General features: G+C 44.4%; 1 protein-coding gene across 4 annotated transcripts in view; it reads left to right on the forward strand.

Annotated features, from left to right (window-relative positions):
• The window catches only part of SVIL (supervillin), a 228,422-nt gene that overhangs the window by 80,704 nt on the left and 126,776 nt on the right, over positions 1–20,942 (forward strand). The window contains exon 1 of one of the 4 annotated variants that reach the window (XM_059184182.1): positions 1,751–2,284. The exons of the other annotated variants lie outside the window; for them this stretch is intronic. The gene's annotated coding sequence lies outside the window, so the exon portion shown is untranslated. Of the gene's footprint in view, positions 1–1,750; positions 2,285–20,942 lie in introns of those variants that run through there. 4 annotated transcript variants of the gene reach the window in all.

The following is a 20,942-nucleotide window of genomic DNA, read 5'->3' on the forward strand; positions in this document are numbered from 1 at the left end:
AATGTCTAGTATAAGTGTAGTTTCTATTTTAGATCATAACATGATTTTCCTTCTCTATGGATAGATCATGAAATCTACTCTCACACACATCAGATCTACTACTGTCACTTTTTGGAAAAATGTGCATGTCACAGGGGTTTCCTGAGTTCAGATAGCAAAAATATTTAAGAATGTATTTAAACAGATTGCTCAGGTAGAATTAAGTAGGGTTTGAACAAAGACAAAAACGGTGGCTAGAAGAGGGGGCTGGGAGGAATTATTCGGTTAGATTCCATTGTATTCATCTAGGCTGGTATGGTGGCTACAGGAAGCAGGGAGCCACGATTTAGGAAATATTCAAAAGTTAAATGTTTGTTTTGTGGGAGAGCATCTTTTTTAGGAGAAGGAAAAAACAAAACAAAACTGCATGATTGTGGTAACAGTGATTCATTGTCTCCTCCTATCCTTTCTTGAAAGACCCAGATAGTCGACTATTTTACGTAAGTTTTTATTTATTTTTACCCTGCTTTGCTCCAGGAGGAGTTTAAAGCAGCCTATGTGAAGATATAAAACTAGATGAAGTAAAATGTTAAGTGGAGGAAAAGCAAAACTGGTTAAAGGGAAAAATAAGATGAGGGCCATGATCATGACTGGGATTTGGAAGCAGAAGTCAAGTCTTGAAATGAGTAAACAATCTGGTTTGCACAGATTATTTTTAACCCTTGCGCACATAGTCCCGAAGCTGGTATTGAATTATTACTCTGTCCAGCCTTATCTGCCACCTTCTCATGGGCCCCCTGGAGACTGTTCCGGGGGAGGCATTGCCCTGCAGGGTTAAGTAATAACAGGAATTCACATCCCACTCCGGAGGCCTCTGCTGGCTGTTGCAGCTGGTGGTCCGAGAGCCCACACCCCAAGAGGCTCACCGCCCAGGGCCTGGCAGCCGGCAGCCTTTGCTCCAGCCCTATTGCTGGTTTTCTGATTCATATGGAAGTTAGGATGAACAATTAAGACTTTGTTCTTTTGGAGAACAGCAAGGACACCTACAATTGTAAGTATTTTTGTAAGCAGGGTGGTCATACTTAATTTTAATATCTTTAAAATGTAAAAAGCCTTTTAAGAAGTGATTTTGTGTGGTAGTTTTTGTTTTGTTTTGTTGTTTTTATGTTTTTGTTTTTTCTAGAAGTTAGGGTTCCTCTGGTTTGCCAGATGAGTGACCCTCAGAAGGCAGATCTTGCTAGTTGGGAGCTCTGTCTTTGATTTTAAGACAAAATCTTGGTGTGTTTTAGAGAAAGTATTTGCAGCACCATCCTTTCTTCCAATGGCTCCTTTTCTACAATTAGCGGACGTGGGAAGAAATCCACAGATGTCCACACAAATTGTGAACCGGTAACTAGACCTGTGCCATCGTAACGTGCCATTTAACGTCTATACGTGTGTCAGCCTGCCCCTTGCTTTCTGGCGTTCGGTATCTGAGCTTTATCAGCGTTTGTGTGCCCTTTCGGAAGGCAAACACCAGAATCCAAGAAACGTTTGCCCACTCAATTCTCTATGGTTGCAGCCTGTTGAGTAGACCGCTGTTGCATTTTTAATTTCTGCATAAAACAAGCTGAGAGACAATGCGAATGATCTAATTGCTTTTGAAGGAGCTGCTGGCCAGGCTTGTTGCAACAGCTGATGGGCTCCTCTGAGTTTCAAGAGCTATTTATGGTAGATTAGCTAGGATCAGGGCTCTCCAGTTCAGGCCATAAAAGGCCCGTCCCATGTGGAGTTGCCCCACTGCTCCCGACAACGCGCTCCGAGGCTGAAGCGTCCTCAGGTTTCACGTGGATTTACCCAGTAATGGATGGCCACACCAAGGGCAGATCGGGGAAGTTCAGCGTCAAGGACACCAGGGCACTGAAAACTTCGAGAAGAAGACTCTTTTTAATATTTTGGCGATCTTTTTTCCGAGAAACTTTTGGGATGTAGCCTTCACCTCTTTATTGCTTTTGCCATCCAAACGCCTTTTGGAAAGCCCCGTTCTAAATTTATCCTGTTCTGAATCATCACTCCTGATAGATGCCGTTGCCCGGTGTGCGCTGTGATACTTGATTTTGTACAGTGTTCCTTGGGCTAACTTTTGATATTTTGCTTTTTGTTTAGAATTTGAAAGTAGCGTTCATTGAAAGGAGACGCAGAGAAATTACGTGAGGACATCCAGAGCCGTGTTTTATTTTTTATTTAGAAAAATAAGGAATCACAGTGTGATTTTTGCCCCCCCCCCCTTTAACTTAGAGGAACAACGATTAAACAGAAATTTGAAGTAAGTGAAAAATCTTCCTATAAATGTAAATGTAGTTGTTTGTGAAGTGCCATCTGTCTGAGCATGCTTCCTGAGGTTTGCTGACTTCAAGCTCTGGAATGTTCCTGCCCCTATATGTTAGTTACTACTGTTACTCTTCTGTGTATCCTTGGGCATGTTTTTTGGATTGGGAATGATGGGATTTCTTTTCCTTAAAAACAAAAGAACTTTGTGGTACAGAGAAGCTTGTACTAACAATATTATTAAGTAAATACATTTGGTCTGAATGTGAGCTCTTGAAGCCTTGGAATTAAAAGCCTATCCACAATACAGAGTACTTCCATACTGGTATCACAAGTCTGGGTTAGAATTCAGAAGGGCACGTTTTATTTCACTCTTGTTATGAATACATGCGGAAATGTAAACTGGCGGTGATCCTTTTGTATAATCTTTGTTTTGAAGGATCTTTACCTTGGTGCTCTGATTCTTCAACTCTGGTATTGCAGAATTAAGTAAACAAAAACCCGCAAGCTTTAGTTCTAGGATTTTGAACTGTATTTCATTTTTAAATCATCCAAGAAAAAAATGCTGTATTAGCCTTTTTAAGTACTAGATTTGCTCCTACTAAAAAGTAGCAAAGAACTAGAGAACACTGATGGTTTACTTGACATACTGGTCCTTTAAAAAAAAAAAAAAGACAAGACAACTTTTTTTTTAATACCATATCAGATGGACCAGTAGGAGCAGTAATTATTTTTACCAGGTAGAAAAACAGAATATTTATAGAGATAAGTTTCATCGATGAATACTGCTGTGGTTTGCAAACCAGAAGTAGTACCACAGTTTTAGCGGGCATTTGGAAATGCTTGGGGGCATTTCTGGTTCTCCTGATAATTGTGGCTGGCGTTTGGGGCAATGTGGTTAAGAATTAGAAATGCCCTGTAATGTGGGACAGTCCCATCGGGTGAAGCATGGCTCTGGCCAAAATGTGGGTGGTATTCCCTGCTGAGAAAAGCTGCAAGGCATACATGCTCTCCCTGTTCCAGAGAGGAGTGACAATGGGCTGCGCATACCGGCTGCCTCTTCTCCACAAACCAGGGGAACTCGTGAGGCACCAAGCAGCTGGGTGTCCTGCCAGGAGTGGCTCATCGGTGCTGCTGCTCCTGGGGTAGGGGGCACAGGGAGGTGACCTTGTCTCCTGCTCACCAAGCTTCCTTCTGCTGAGAGTGGGGCCACGCTTGTTAGCCCTCAAGGAAGTGCTTTTTTGAAATCAACCAGCTCTGGTGCCAGGAGCTTAACTTTCCAAGTGAAATTTGGTTAAAGCATCGCTTTCATTCAGCAAACCCAGCTATCTTTGTACTCTGGACACCTGCTTTTTCTTGGTAACCCTGCCTCTGGAAGATTGGGAATTTCAGTTTGGAATGAACCTCTTTGTTAACACTTGGGGTCATTTAAAATCATCCAGTTGAGGATTTGAATCCAAAGAAAAGGGCCACTGGCCTTTCCAGGGATGTCCCGAGAGCGGCTGTTCAAGGCTCACAGGCTGTGAGGAGAGCTGTTTGGGGGGCGGGGAGTGGGGGGAACCTCCATAGGCTCGTTTTTATTTTGGGGCACAAAGGAAGCCCTCTCCTCACTGTAAGGCTTCCTGAGCGGTGCCTTGGGACACTCGTTACAGTGGCAGTCACCATGGCCTCCCTAGGACCAGGAGAATTCCCAGTCTAGAGCTTTCCCAGTCTAGTTCTGGGTTTCATTAATTTGTAACTCTGAACCAGAAGCCATGTGGTCACCCTTGACTCCTCTCCCTAGAGGTCACCAAGGCCCCTATGTCTGACACTGAAATGATGTTTGTGCCCATTACTTCCTCCTAAGCCTCCTGGTCCCGTACCTGGATAAGTGCATTGCCCTTAACTTGTCCCTTTGCCCCCAAGTTCCCTGCTGCCCATTCCCTTCTCAGAATGACCCCCCTCACACACACACACACAAGATGTGATCCTGTCACTCTTCAAAAGTCAAACTTTTCATGGTTTCTCACCGATTAAAGGTGAGAGCCTGACTCCTTCACTTCCCTTTCAGGGTCTCTCACGCTCTTGCTGGCACCTATCCCTGAAACCTTCTGCCTTCCTTTGCATGCCAGGGAAGTGGTATCAAATGAAATCTTTCCAGAAGCTTCCACTGATCTACCTCTGGGCTCCAGGGCCTTGACTCCTGCCTGTAATGCGGGTTCCTGGCTCTGTGTCCTTGTGCCCCCTTCCTCTGTAGGGGGTTACCCAACAAGTCACCTGGGTCCTAGCTCTCTTGCCCCCCAGGATCTAGCCCAGTGCCCATTGTATAGTGGGTGCGTTAACTGAACTGAATGCATTGAGGTGACTTGTGGATTCTTCACCTCAAAATTTAACTGTTGATGAAATGCTTTTGCCATTGTTATTTAGTGTTATTCCCTACAGAAGTAGGTGTTCTGTGTAATAAGTTCTGGGTTTTTTTCTTCTATATCTAATAATGCAAGCAGATTTGTCTTACCTAGTACAAGTGTGATGGGGTTTATGTACGTATGCTTTTGCCAACACAGGAAATTACGGTGCATTCGATGAAGTCAGCCACCTCATTATTGGAGCCTTGCCTAAAATGAAGAAACTCCTCTAGGGGTGTGATTTGACTCGTACTCTTCTTACATACATCAAACTTTATCCCTTAGATGCAGCATCTCAGGGTGGTTTGCCCTGCTGACCTTGGACCAGAATGTAGCACCCTAGTACCTGGTTCAGAGACTCACTGTCTTGTATCCACCTCCTAGTTGCAGGAGGTTTTGAAAGAAGAATTTGCTTATTTTCTTCTGAAATTTGACTCTTTAATCCCAAACAAGTTCATAGCCCATTTCAAATTGGCTTTTGTATGAATACGGTCAAAGAAAGAGCTTTAATATTTGCCTTGGGACAGTTGGTTCGCCCATGCCACGGTGCTGGATTCATTTCTGCACAAATATACTGAACGTCTCACTTCCATATGACACGTCTGGGTATGGGTCTTGGGGTCGGATGCTGTGGGTGAAGGTGATGAAGCTCATTCCCTTCCTTAGTGAAGTCCTTTCCTAGAGCGGTTCAGACAGGGGCTTAACGAAGCTGTTACACAAGTAGGGCTGGAAGGGGGGGGCCCTGGGAGGCTCAGTCCATTATGCATCTGCCTTCATCTCAGGTCATGATCCCAAGGTCCTGGGATTGAGTCCTGCTTTGGGCTCCCTGCTCAGTGGGGAGCCTGCTTCTCCCTCTGCCTGCTCTGCCTGCCACGCTCCCTGCTTGTGCTCTCTCACTGTCTCTGACAAATAAAAATTAAAACCTCTTAAAAAAAAAAACAAATGGGCTGGGAGGGACGAACACTAATAACATGCCATCCATGCTCACTTAGCCTACATTATCTCATTTAATTTGTACAGTGGTCCCCAAGAAATATTACTATCATTGTCCTTATTCTACAGGGGGAGAAAAATGAGGTTTCAAGAGGCTTGCCCGAGGGCACATACCACGGGGTCAAGGTAGAACTGGATTTGAACAGGTCTTTTTTGGATTTTGATGCCTGGCTCCATAACCCCTGCTTGAAACCAGTGCTTCTCAGCTGTAATAAGCATCCCGTGAGGTCCTGTTAATGCACCGATTCTGATTCAGTAGGTCTGGGGTAGGGCCACCAAGAAGATCCTGATGCCTCTGGCCAGCACCTATGTCGAGTAGCACGGTCTTAAAGTACCTTGCTTTCTTGGGAAACCAGAGAAGGAAGCAGTCAGGTTGGAGGGACATGCAGGGGCTTCCCGCAGGAGAAGTGGTCTTCCAGGTTAATCTGCTCCTGTGCGTTTTTGATGTCAGCACTTCCCACTGTTTGCTCACCCGTTGTCCCCCACTTCTCTTCTGACGGCTGCCTTTCTCCTGGCTCCTCCTCCTCACGTTGCAAACATACTCAAGTTTCCTCCATCCTAAATAAAGCTCCCCTTGACCTCCGGCGATGGGCTGTTCCTTTCACCGCCGTTCACTTCTCAGCACCCAGGGCTCTGTGGAGCTGTCGCCCTCCCCGGCCCACGTGATCTCCGGATTGCATTACCTCTGAGTACCTCTTAGGAGGATCCTGCCTCTGGTCTACACTGACGACTGTATTCTTGAGTTCTCCTAACACCTGTATTTTCTAAATCCTGCTCCATCTCCTCACTGCTCTGGCTTACCTTCTTCGGGTTAGGGTAAAAATTCTTGTGCTGCTCTCTCTATGGTGAATTACATGATCTGTCCATTCCAGGTGAAATAATATTCATTTGGGTTTTATGGTCTATTTTCTGTCTTTAATGAAGAGTTGTTCACTTCCAATCAGCAAGGTTACCATCTGTATCCTAAATAACCAGCATTGATAGAATTAATGCATTAAGAAAGAACAGTTCGTTTCTGAGTGAAGACTCAAAGGGCTTTCATACGTAATGCGCCTATAATTTGCGAACTATTTTCGTTAATCAAAGGCCTCATGTTTCTGGATTTTCAGTTATGTTCTGAGTACTGAAAGTTGCCAAATAACTTTGGACGTAGAGCTGTCATTGGACGGAAAAATCCTATTGGTACTTTCAGATTTTTTGAGATATCGGATATTTTAAATATTTTAAGCCCTAGGCTTTTCATATGTTCTAAAAACACTACCTAATTATACCCCATTTAACCAAAAAACTTTTTAAATATACACATGTACTTGCACACATATTACATGTTCAACAAAATAGCCACTCCAGCCAAAGCAGGCATAGGAAAGCAGTAGCATTTCTCCTTAAAAGATGTTGAATTAAAAAGTAGGCAGTGGGGGCGCCTGAGTGGCTCTGTTGTTAAGCATCTGCCCTCGGCTCAGGTCATTATCCCTGGATCCTGGAATCGAGCCCCTCAGCGGGACGCCTGCTTCTCTCTCTCCCTCTGTCTGCCCTTGCTTGTGTTCCCTTTCTCACTGCGTCTCTCTGTCAAATAAATAAAATATTTTTTAAAAAGTAAGCAATTCGGGGGCGCCTGAGTGGCTCAGTGGGTTAAAGCCTCTGCCTTCGGCTCAGGTCATGATCCCAGGGTGCTGGGATTGAGCCCTGCATCAGACTCTCTGCTCAGCAGGGAGCCTACTTCCTCCTCTCTCTGCCTGCCTCTCTGCCTACTTGTGATCTCTGTCTGTCAAATAAATAAAATCTTTTTAAAAAAAGTAGGCAATTAAAGGTAAAATAGCCTTTGAAAATTTTAGTATTTCATGTAGATTTTCTTAGAAAAGTATTTTTAATTTAAGCTGTGATTTCAGATTCCTATGGACAGGATGGTCACAAGATTAGCAATATTTGTTTATTTTGCAATTACTTCATGCCTGTAACAGTTGCTGTTATGAAAGCCAAGAACAAATGACATTTTAATGTCTATGATTCGTTTGCAAGTCTCCCTTCTGGTACCTTACACAGCTAATGGCTCTATAGGTTTGAGCCAGGTTAGAAAAATAAACTCAGCCTTGCTGTTCAGAGGTACATGGCTCTCCAAAATCATGCTCATGGTCTTAATTTCCACCAGATGTTCATTTTAGCCAGATGCACATAATCATTTGGCTTTCTTATTTCATGCATTTTTGATTGAAAGTGTTGAATATTTTAAAATTCTGTGACTCGATAAATATTGTCGTGATGCGGTTGTAGGGAATGAGTAAGCTTCGTGCAATGTCTTCTGCCCCAACATGGGATCCTCCCATTTAAGATGGAATTTATTTAGTTGGATTTGTATCAGTTCTTCTCTCTAGAGGCTTCAGAGAGCTTGCAGACATCTAACAGTCCTTAAATATTTCAAAAGCGAATTTCAGTAAGAAGGTGGAATGGAGAGCAATAGGGAAGAAAATAATGTGAAAGCTATGATAGGAAATAAGTTTTGTGCCCCACTCACCTTGGCCCCCCTCCCAAAGCTCCCAAGAAAGAACGGTTTCCCTTGCTCTTGGGGGAGGAAGAAAATTTCATTTGGAAATTGAGGGTGTTTAATCCTGAGGAATACTTGGAGCAATGGCAGAGTAAGTGGGAGCAGCCCTGGTCTTAATAACCAGCTTTGTGACTTTGGGTGAGTTCTTACCCTCTCTGAGCCTCATTCATTAAATTGAGCATTGGAATGGAGGATTTCTAAGGTCCCTTCTACCTATTAGGATTCAAAGACTTCAGAACTTGAAAAATATTCTTGCCTCTCCTGGGAAGGAGACCCTGCATCTAAAAGATGTGGTTCAAGACAGCAGAGCAGGACCAAGTTAGAAGTGTCTTAAGCAAGAATACATAAATATTTTAAAATGTTTTCTCATTGTACTGACATGCTTCTGTTGAAATGTGCAGCCTGTTCTTCCTTCTTGGTTGACTTGGTCTCTTCTTTGTCTTCGGAAAGTTCTTTGTCTTCTGGAAGTTTCTGCCCTCTCTTCAGACTGAACTCCCATTGTTTCATTTGTGTTCACTCAAATACTTAAATGTTCTTTCCTGTAGCCTAATGTATTCTTCTCCTGCACTTTGGCTTTTTCTCCTGATGTGAAACCCCAGGGTGGTCACGGCGGACCCGAGGAGGGTCTGAGACAAAATTTTCCTGTTCAGAAGTGGAGGAGGGTGTGCTTGACTTTCTCTGTCTTTCTCTTCCCTCGTCCCTTCCCTTCCTTTCCCTCTCTCCTCCCTCCTTCCTTTCATCCCTTCCTGTTTACTGCCAGACAGTCATTCTTTATCAACAGTTATTTTCTGAGCACTGGCTGTGTACCCAGGACCAGTATTCCTTCTGGGGGAAGATCAGTGATCAAATCCCTGCCCCCGGTGGTGTTTGACCTCTAATGCACTCAAGAATGATTCTTCTTTTTTAACCGTATGTCTCTTTAATGTGCTTAAATGACAGAATTTAAAATAGCTGTCATGGTTCCTAACCCAAAGGAGGTGCTTGTCATTGTTTACTGTCTATCAACAGTTGGCATTATTTTCCGAAACACTCTCTTCCCCTATTATTAATACTGATAAAGATCATAAGGTTTTGTTGAAACAAAAAAAAAATTCTCTTTGAGTTAGGCAAGTTGAGGTCAGATACCCATCTCCCTCAAATTTTTATTTTATTTTATTTTTTTAAAAGATTTTATTTATTTATTTGACAGAGAGAAATTACAAGTACACTGAGAGGCAGGCAGAGAGAGAGAGAAGGAAGCAGGCTCCCCGCTGAGCAGAGAGCCCGATGCGGGACTCGATCCCAGGACCCTGAGATCATGACCTGAGCCGAAGGCAGTGGCTTAACTCACTGAGCCACCCAGGCGCCCCTCAAATTTTTATGTTTTAAGATTTTATTTATTTATTTGACAAAGAGACAGATCACAAGTAGGCAGAGAGGCAGGCAGAGAGAAAGGGAGAGGCAGGTTCCCAACTGAGCAGAGAGCCTGATGCGGGGCTGGATCCTAGGACCCTGAGATCATGACCTGAGCCAAAGGCAGCAGCTTAGCCCACTGAGCCTCCCAGGTGCCCTCCTCAAATTTTTTTTTTAAGATTTTATTTTTAAGTATTCTCTACACCCAACATGGGGCTCAAACCTGCAACCCTGAGATCAAAAGTCACTTGTGCCACTGACTGGGTCAGCCAGGTGTCTTTCCCTCAATTTTTTGATTCATGTTCTCTTAGTTCTCACAAAGTGCTATCTATAAAATATTGATTCATTGTCAAGGTGAAGGTTGACATTTATATCATTCAATCAAGATACTCTAGAAATAATTCATTGAATCAACTTCTTTTTTACTCTCAGACTTTATCTGTTTTGAAAATATTTTTAAACTTAGCAAAAATTTAAAAATAAAGGCAATTTTACCTGAAGACTTTGAAGTGAGTGAGAAGACCGGAGTCCCATCGGTTAAACTATTGCGTATCACTTGAAGTGCCAGAGAAGTGTCTTAGGACAGAAACTTTGGACTTCATAATCTGTCATTCTGTGTATTTTTTCTTTTGAAGATTATTTGCCTAGTCACCTTTATTACCAGAGGAAGCTGGTTTTTTTTTTTTTTTTTTTTAAAGATTTTATTTTTATTTATTTGACAGAGAGAAATCACAAGTAGACGGAGAGGCAGGCAGAAAGAGAGAGAGGGAAGCAGGCTCCCCGCTGAGCAGAGAGCCCGATGTGGGACTTGATCCCAGGACCTTGAGATCATGACCTGAGCCGAAGGCAGCGGCTTAACCCACTGAGCCACCCAGGCGCCCAAGAGGAAGCTGGTTTTATACTAAGTAAAACATTAGCTGCTATCCTGCCTCTAGTGTATGTTAGTTTTTTATGTTTAATTTTGCACAAGTTGTAAAGGGCATTCTTGGTTCATGGGGCTGTAAACATTTCAACCTTTGTCCTTCACAAAGTAATTATTTCATTAAAAATAAATTACAGTGTGTTGAGTAGCTCCAGATAAAAATGCTCATCACCTGGTAAATGGATGCGCTAAGATTTAAGGAGAACAAATTACCTTGGTGTTTTAATAGAGTTTCCTGAGCTAATTTTTATTCATAGCATCTCTCTGGCTAATGTGAGGGCTGATGATGATCTCTGTAATTACTGAGCTCAAGTTTGGGGGAAAAAAAAAGACTAACAGGTAGATAAATTTGGGCAGCATGAAGTCAGAACTGTTATTGCAGGGGAGTTGTGTTTAGGCAATCGCTGTGAAAGGTGCCCTTGTTGAGCATATTTTGTTGTTGTTATTGAAGATTTTGTTTTTTTATTTGAGAGAGAGAGAAAAAAAAAAAAGCTGGGGGACAAGCAGATTCCCTACTGAGCAAGGAGCCAGATGCAGGGCTCGATCCAGGGACCCTGAGTCATGACCAGAGCTGAGGAACGGTCAAGGGAGCCACCCAAGTGCCCTGAGGGTATGTTTTAAACAGGTCCATGAACAGTCTGTAGAAAGGCGACAATATCTCCCAAAAGCTGTATGAAAAAGGTGCCCTTTTCTGAAAGCTCATTTAACAGAAAAGAGCCATTGTTTTCCATTTTTTGCTAAAGGGGCTGTGGCTCCCATGAGAAGCTCAAGTTCTAATTATTTGTATAGAAGCCAGTGTCTAGGGAGTGCCTGGAGGTCTGGGTGACCTCAGCGGGGCACACACCCCCGGACCGTGTTATGTTTCAGCATCCACCTGCTGAGACCGAGTCGGGGCAGCCAGCTGGTCGGGGTCATCGCTGCCCAGTAGGACCTCCTGCGCTGGTGGACAAGCTCTCAGGTCCGTGCTGTGCTCTCAGGCGCCCACCAGCCGTGGCTGTTAGCACTTGAAAACATGGCAAGTGCCACCGAGGAACTGAACTTTTAAATTACTTCTGCTTAGTCTATACTGCATTAGCTTTCTGTTGTTGGAAGTTGCAGGTCCAGGGGAAATGGCTTTGTGTTTTCTGCATCTGCCGATAGGAGCTGGGACCTGTTGCCACAGTCACATCAGGGATGATGCTCAGATGGCTGGGGGAGAGTAGCACTTACTGTGGTTTTCAAAAGAAGTTGAAAATGTACCGAATCTTAGCGAGTGGGATTCCCCCTTCCTCTCACTGGTGCACAGATATCCCCAGTACAAGCACACGTGCGCACACACACGTAGTATGCCATTCTGTAGATTCTCTGTGGTCCTGAACACAGTCTGTTCATTTCTGCATTTTGATTGTGTATCCAAAGATAGGGGCTTTCTAGTCTCACCACCGCTAGTCCCGTGAGGTGGAGCCTTCAGTCCGGCATCATGGCCAGCGCCTGCCTGATGGTCAGCAGGGAGGGAAGCAAAGTGGTCTGGGCCGGTGGGGGGCTGGGGTCCTAATCGGATAGGTTACCAGCTCGTCTGTTAACCACTTTATTGTTTTTTCCTAAATTTGTGTCTTGACGTCAAGCGATGCAGTTTTGTGAGACATTAGTTTATGTGATTTTTCACTTATTTTTGTGCTTAGTTTTCTGACACTTAGGGCTACAAACTAAAGCTGTCCTTTGGGAACCTGGGCTGGAAAGGAGGAGACTTTCCTGTGATGGGGCTCACGTGACGGGCTCGGCTTCACAAGCATACGGAACACCCATTCCTTCATCCTGGTTATTTTTGGGTACTTGCTGGGGTGACTAACGATCCTGCAGATTTCCCCCAAGTGTCCGTGGCTGGCGAACCTCGGAGAGTGGAGAAGGCAGTGTGGGGCAGTGTGCTGGGGGGCATAGGGAGAGCCCTGCCAACCTGCCCCAGTCACTTTTCACATCGAAACGATGAGGTGTTGACCCACTCTGTCTCCGGTGGCTTCTCTCAAGCCTCTGGGGCTTGAGAGTGTGTGTGTGTGTATGTGTGTGCGCAGCTTTTCCTCAGAAAAGAATAGAATCTTTACTATTAAAATGAGCCCCAAAGCAGAGGAGAACAGGAAGTCGTGGGCACTGAAGGAAACGCAGGGCAATGGGATGTGTTAGGGTTGAGAAGGGGCCCGCTGACATCCAGGGTCGTGGCCCTCACCCCTGCCTGGGAGCCCACAGTCCAGGGGGGTTGCTGGGGGGTGTCCTTTGGAGGCCCCATGAATTACTCCGGAGACCGTGACCCTTCCTTCTGCACCCCGGGCTCAGACTGCGGGGATATCCCCCCTGTTCCCAGGGGTCCCGTTCTTCACCCTGTGCTTCTGCACACCCCACTCCCAAGGGGGGAAGTCTTCTCCTCGACAGCCCTCCGAGCCTTCCAGCTCCCGGGAGCTTACTGCCTTCCCCCCGGGAGACTCTCCTCGGGGGGAGAGTCTTTCAGCTCCCCACAGCCACCGGCTGGGCTAGGCAAGCCCAGAGAAGGACTTGGTGTCCTCACGCGTAGAATGACACCAGCTGGTCAGATCATTGCGCGCGCCACTGCTCTCCGTCTATAGTCTAGACTAGAGAGATGCTTTCCTCAACCGGTGCAGCTCACCGAAAACGTAACTTTCTGCCCGAAAAGAATGCAGTGATCCTTTATTAAATACCCAGAATGCAGAGGCTGGGACAGTTCGCACAGCCCCAGTAACCCTTGCCTCCAGTGTGCATGAATAAATGTGGCTAATTAGATTAGGTGACCATATAGCAAAAACAGTGCAGCTCAGCTGTTGAGCTGAATAGATGTTTTTAAAATAACCAACAGAGTGGACGCTCCTGCTCCTCGTTACCAAACCTTTTTTGGTTTGTTACAGGGGTGGGGGCGTATTTAGGGGTAATATAAGGCGAGTCAGCCTTCTCTGCTTCCTCCTCTGTCTTCCTTTCCGCCTCTTCTCCCCTTTCCTCTTCCTTTCCCTCCCCCTCCTCTTGTCTTTCTCTCCCTCTTCCCTTCCTTCCTTTTCCTCTTTCTGCTTCCCGTTTTTCTTCTGTTTTCTTTTCTCTTGCGGCTTCTCTTATCTTCAGCTAAGTCAAGACCTAAGCAACATGGCCATGGATATCTGTAAGTTTATATATAGGACATATTTATAGAAACCTAAAATCTCCCTTTATACAGTTCTGATACCTTTTGTCATGCGAGTAATACTATAAATGATCTTTTAAAATGATCCTTTAATTAAAAAATCTTAATTTTTAAAAAATTACTATATTCTGCAACATGGAATCTGATCTTTAGGCATTCTTCTCTTTTGTGGAAAGAGACTTGTTTCTTGCTAGAGCAAACTGGTTATCTCTCCTTCACGCTATCTTTGCTTGTGCGTCTCTTGTACGTCTACATGTGGATATGTGTGAATAACAACCAAAAAATATCTGCTTACATTTTTTTCCCCTACTTACCTGTTTCAGTATGTAATATACCGCTAGCAATAAGGAGAAAGTGAGTGCTGGACATTGTAGTTTAATTTTAGTAGAGCAAAAGTGAAAAATCAGATCTCCGTTTCTGCTTCTGTGTTCGTTAACTCAAATGTAAAATTAGAAATGTGGTCATTATTTGGCAGTTTTGACTTTCTAAGGGAAACCATATCATAGCGTATGTGTCAATGTGCTGGCCTTTAAAAATAGATCTCGTCCCGCAAGAAGATGAACCCACTTGGCTGCAGTCATGGTGAGGCCTGTGGATTAACCGGTGGGCTCTGTCAGCAGTTCACTGGGAGTTCTCGACTCTTCCCAGGAGCATTAAATCTCCCGGCTTCGGCTGCATTCGGTTCATCTTTGGTCAAAGCTCTGGTGTTTTAAAAGCTAACTGCTGACGAGTAAACACTCTTGACCCTGATTGTAAACATTTGTCATACGTCTGGTTAGTTTTCGTTTTCACTGACCAAAATCATTCTGGCAGCAGAGTCCTTAAGTCTGACAGCCTGACAAATTCTACAGAATCCCTTGTTTTTCTCACACAGGCTTTGACTGTGACTCACTGTCCCTTTGAAAACATTTCTTCTCTGGTATTGCAGATCTCCATAAATATACATCCTTGAGCAAATGAGGTGTAGGAAAGAACTTAAACATTGGATAACTGGAAAAAAAAAAAAGTATGTTTTGCAGCTTCATGTCTTCTGTCTGTCCTCCTGAGGAGATCAAAGAGGATCATTCTTCGAGGTTCTGTTTAGATTCTGGAGGCCATGGCCATTGCTCCTCCTCTGTTTCTCTTTCCGCTGGGGGATTTGACCGTTGCCATTGTGGGCTACTCAGGTGACGGCAAGGCCATGTGGATCTTGAGTGGCTGTCTTGGGCACAGGTCCACTGCCATGTGCTTCTGGAGTCTTCAGGAGCTTGAAAGCCACACCAGTGCTCTGCACTTCAGTGTCTGCTGAAAGGCCACTCCTCTACCTGGGAAACAGGAGCAGTGGGGGTTTGAGGCAGAGACCTGTGGCCTCTGAAAGCACCTGGGGATTCTCATGGACAGTCACACATGAGTAAAATGAAGACATTTGGATTTTGTCAGTGGTTGAGAAGCTCCAGACTGCACCAGGTATGGGGTCTGTGTGAGAAGTGGAGCTGAGGAAGGCTTGGGTCTGACTGAGCTCTGACTTTGGCTTTGTGCGGCCACTAATCCAGAAGCATTCCGCCTGAGGCCCCAGAGGCCTCTCTACAGCAGGGTCTTGTTTTGTTAAGGAGTTGCAAACAGCCTGTTGTAGTAAGAAAGAAACAGCGTTTTCTTTTCCACAGCAGTATGGACATGAAGGAAAACTTGAAGTCGACAAACTCTACCGTAAATCTTCCCCTCCCTAAGAATCCTGTGTTGAGGTCTTGATTCTTAAAATGAACTGTGTGCAGCTGTTGGGCTTTTGGCTGATTGTAGAGCTTTGTGTAAAATCAAATTTATTTAGTATCCTCCCACCCCGAAGAGGACTGGGTTCACCAGCCTCTTGTAAGAACACGCCTCTCCCTTCTGCTTGTGCGAGATGCTTGGAAGTGGTCTTACCCCACAGTTACTGGGTCATGCGATTAGCTGTTCCTAGGACAGTTCCTTAGGGCCCATGACATTGGCTGTGTTTTAGGACTTGAAAACCTCAACATAGCCCCACTGTGGAATATTCAAGGAGGCATCTGTCTTCTAAATCTTCCCTCCTTGGGAAGGGCCACACAGAGATGAACTTGAGAAAAGTCTAATCCTTCTTTGAAGTATAAAACCACCAGCAATAAGTAGACTGTATACCTTGGAGGGTACACAGAAGCCTGTCATGGTCATCTGGGAGGATCCTTCCAAGGACCTTCTCCAGACGTGGTTTCCTTTCATATACTTTATGGAGTTTTTTAATAAAGTGGACAGAATTTCTTAATGTGATTTGCTGGTTTTCTAGTTGACTTAGATTTAAATAACCAGGTCATAGCATGAAGAACACCCCTCCACACACACACACACACCTGACCCTACCTGTAGGAAACTTGGGCACTCAAGAGAATATTCTAGAACCACCCAACACTGGCCTCTGTGTGGACCTGGGCCCGGGCAGAACGGCTTTGCTGGAGTGGACTCTGGCTACAGTCTCTACTCTGTCCCGTTAGGATTGGGCAAAAGAATTCATATATTTTTGAAATTGAAACCTGTTGTTGTTAAGATAATGACCAGCCATATACTTTACCTAGAAAATATGGATGCAGTATAGTAAATCCTAATGTCAAATTAACAAGTTTTCTGTGTGAGGTATTATTTATCTGGGTTTTGTCCTCCATGTCATTTTATTGTCGATTTTATTTGATTTTGGAACAACTTGCATGTCTGTATCCTAATTGCCCGAGTGCCAGAATTACAGAACAGGTTTACAGGTTTTTATCCCAAAGCTAGAAATAGAATTTTCTCTAGGAGCAATGATTTCATAAGCCACTCAGTTATATGTTGAAAGAAACTTGAGTTGATAAGTATTTAAAAACTAAATTTGGTCTTCTTTACATATATGTTATTTAGGTGGGCTATTATGTGAGTTCTTGCAATTGTGTAGGAAAAGCATCAACTTCAGTTCAGAGTTGTAGAAATGAAGGTGAGGAAGTTTGAAGCATGGTGAACTCTTAATTATTCTGAAAATTGGATATTTCAAGGTGGTAGATATTTTTAAGTGTATCTAAACAGGATTTTTTTCAAATACTATTTTTATGCATTTTTTCTTATCTCCCTTACTCATTTCTTCTTCTTTTTAAAAAAGATTTTATTTATTTATTTGTCAGAGAGAGAGAGAGCACAAGCAGGGGGAACGGCAGACAGAGGGAGAGGCAGGCTCCCCACACTGAGCAAGGACCCTGATTTGGGACTGGATCCCAGGACCCCTCATGACCTGGGGCGAAGGCAGACGCTTAGTTGACTGAGCCACCCACATGCCCCTAAACAGGATTTCGGAAGTATTTTTGTACTGATACTTATATTGGTATGTGTGATATTTAGGACTTGTAACCATCACTGCTCCAGTAATTGGTACATAACCAGTGTTCAGTAAATAGTTGTGCAATGAAGAAATTGAAGGAACATACATTTGCACACACACCCAGGCACACCCCCAGACACACCCACAGACACACCCAAACACAGGAAGTAGCCAAAAGCAGTAGGAGCTGAAAGCCTGTTTGATCTTCTCATCTGCCAAGCTCCTTGGTGAAAATTTGCTTTGTAACACTTCTGATTCATTCAAGCCTTCTCCCGAAGGAAAGTAATTAAGTGTTTTGTTTTAAGCAGTTCCATTTTTGTACTGCAGGTGACAAGTGAGGGGCAACCAGATTTTAGCTTTTAATGAAATGGGTAATTAAACACAGAAGGGACTGCCAATAAAATTGAAGTAAAATCTGTCATGAATCCAGTTCTGTGTTGAATTTGTTTTGTGTATTGATGGGAAACTATGTTAAAAACCGGCGAGGTTTGGGGTTTTTGTTTTTGTTTTTGTTTTTTTAAATAACTGAGAGAATTAGGATGTTTCTAAAAGGTTTAAAAACAAGGTAGCAAATGTCTAGAAAACTGTTTAATTAAATTTAAAGCAAATGAGGAAAGATCATTGGGATATCATTTTCATAGTAGCAATTGAAAATTATTGTGTTTCTTACAGAGACGTTGTCTTTTTGCCTTAAAGGATTTGCTACTCTGATTCACTTATTTAAGTTCAAACTTGGTGTGTGACTTCAGGCTTTCCCTGGGGACCCTGGAGCTGGACTCAATGGGTTCAAATTCTAACACTGTCCGTTACTATTTGTGTTAACACAGGCAGGAAACTCAACTTCTGTCTCCATTTCCTTATCTGTAGAATGGGCACGATAATAGTACATAGAATTGTTCTGAGGACTAAATGGGCCGATACATGTAAACTGTCAAACCTTTTAAAGCAACATTTGCTGGGGGCAGTGTTGTTTCAGAGATTATTATTATTAACCCTCACTGGGGCTTTGTGGACATTGTTCTAATGAGCTCTACAGTCAGGACATATGTGACCAGGAAAAGAATACTTGGGAGGATCTAAGGATATTTTGAAAATCGAATTTACATTTGCTAAGTTTCTATGCTTTTTAAACAATGTAACATTTCTTAGAAAAATCATACTTAAGATCAAGAGAACTCATGATATCCTCTTATTTTTACCAGATCCGAAGCTCCAGAGCTGTTTCATTTTGTTTTCTTTTCTTTCTTTATATTTTATTTATGTGAGAGAGAGAGCCAGAGAGAGAGCACGAGCGGGTGGAAGCAGCAGAGGGAGAGGGAGAAGCAGGCTCCCCACCGAGCAGGGAGCCTGATGCAGGCCTCAATCCCAGGACCCTAAGATCATGACCTAAGGTGAAGGCAGATGCCTAACTGATTGATCCTTCCAGGTGCCTCCAGAGCTATTTCTTTGAAGTATAAATCATTTGTTAATATTTATAATAATAATAATAATAATTTATTAATGTTAACTGCAGTGTACATGGGCAGAACACTTAGGGGAAGACGGCACTACTCTGAAACCCTGATTTCTCACAGTAAGGAGATCGAGTATCAGTTTGTAAATGATTCAGCTATCATTCTGCCCAGCCCAGAGTAGAGATCAGTGCCAGTCCCATCACTGCCATCATGCGTGGATGTAAAGAATGCTTAGTCATTCTGTCACTTGATGTCATTTGCAACACCCGAGAAGCTAGAAGAGGGGTAAAAGGACAGCAGAACACTCTAAAAAGTTTTCCCTGAGAGTAACTAGAATGAGGGGATTAAATTTCCATTGGCCATTAAGAACCTGTGGCCAGTTGTAACTGCCCGGGTTTCTCCGGATTCCCAGGACCTTTGCTCGGATGACCTCAGCGCCCTGCTGGCACACACATGCCTCCCAAGTCCAGACACATTCTCTTCTTACTTGTAATGGGAATAGGGCTGAGAATTGATATTTCCTGAGATAGCTGGGGAGGTGAGTCCCACCAACATCTGGGCCGTCCCCTCGGGCAGATAGAGTATTTCTATGAAAAACAAGGCAACATTTTGCTAACGGGTTTGACATCATTCCACAGCTCACCCCTCCCACTCTGGCATTCTGTATCTCCTGTAGCTTCATGTCTGGAATTATATATATTCTATATATATATATATATATATATATATATATATATATATATATTTTCTCTCTCTTGTTGCAGGCATGGCCCCTTTTTCCATAACCTTGAACACCAAGGGTACTCCAGTATTGGGGTCCCAGGGAACCAGCTGGCTCTAGTCACCTTGAAGAATCCACTGAGCTCTGGGTGATTCAGACTAGGTGTTCTCCAGGTTGTTGCTCTCCTTCGAGATCCTTCTCTCCCACAGCTGTGGGATACTGCAGAGCTGGGGACCTGTCCGCTTTGTAGCCACATCTAACAGTAGTCAGCCCCACCTCCTGGGTGCCTCTTGAATTCAAGAACTTCTCTACCTTTGGCATTGGTCTGTTCCCCATTCCCCTCCAGAATATCCCAGGATGTTGTAAAATGTCAAGCAATTTTTATCTTAAACAAGGGGTGGCATTTGAGCCCCATCATATGTCATTGGGACACGCCTGCCAGAGCTAAAAAGAGGCACTTATCACATCCTGTCCTGGCTCGGGAGGAGCTGGGGATGAGTAAACCACTTGTCACTTTACGGGTGGTTCTCCCGGCTGTCGTTCCTATCTGAGATGAACCAGGGCCATGCCTGTACCACGGTCGGTCCTGTGCATTTGAAACGGTGAAGGCTTTTAAAACGAGGGGCTTCTGAGCGCTTTGGGACAATAATTTGAAGGCACAATGTGCTCAAGACTGTGAACCAGGTCTCTTCCCATCAAACAAAAGTAAACCAAGAATTACATTAAGAGGGACTTAGGAGAGGCATTGGGGGGGGGGGGTCCTTTGAATGGTAAAGATTGCAATCAGCGCAGATGCTGACCTGAGGAAGGAAAAGGCAGCACTCCTCTCAGGCATGTTGTGGGTGTTGTAGAAGCATTACTATTATCCATGAAGGCAAAAAGAAAGCCAAGATGTTACTTGTTGAAAGGGCAGAGTAGAGTAGATCGATGCGCATAGCAAATCTAAAATAGTCTATCGCTCTGGTCATGGATGCAACTAGGAAATGGGGAAAAGCAAGCAGTGCTTTGGGTGCTGCAGAGCCCAGGCAGCCCAGAAGCTCGGAGGTGAGTTCACACACAGGCATTCACAGTTTGGTGGAGCGCGTCATCAGATATCGGAGTTGAGGAGCAAGAAGGAGTCTGGGAGACTGGACAGGAGTAAGAGATGGTTGGGATATTGATAAGTGGAAGGACAGGGGTGGGTGGGCAGGAGGGAAGGGCAGACAAAGGTGGAATGAATGGACGTCTTTCAGGCAAGGAGAGCCTTGAAGGACAGCTGGATGCTGTGAGTTTCTTGGCCACAGGAAACTTGAGGGGGTTCGGGATGGAGCAGGAGGCATGAGGTAGTGAAGAAGCTGGGATTATACAAGTCTTGAAGCCCACTGACTGCCGTAGGAAGAGAAGGAAAGGGGCCAGAGTGGTGTGGGCAGAATCACCGGAGGGGTAGATTGGACGTAGGCATGTGTCAGAGTGGAGGAGACACGGTGGGAGCACTCACTGCCATCCACTAGGGGCCGCAGGGAGGAAATGAGAGCAGGGGAGGCTTGCCACCACTTCGTAGCGCTGAGCTTGCTTTGTCCTCACTGGTTCATCATGCTGAAGGTCAGGAGGGTCAGCAGGAACGTGGGCACAGCACGGTGTCCCCAGTGAGAGAGGGATTTGCAGCAGAGGTGATGGCAGTCCTCCCCTTGGCGATCTCCAGGTCTCTCTCCCGGTAGAGAGCCAGTCCTGCTGGGCTGCAAGGCGTAATCACTGAGGGCCTTTTATGATCTTCCTTA

The sequence above is a fragment of the Mustela lutreola genome, chromosome 8 (genome assembly GCF_030435805.1).
Source record: "Mustela lutreola isolate mMusLut2 chromosome 8, mMusLut2.pri, whole genome shotgun sequence".
NCBI classification, from domain to species: domain Eukaryota; kingdom Metazoa; phylum Chordata; class Mammalia; order Carnivora; family Mustelidae; genus Mustela; species Mustela lutreola.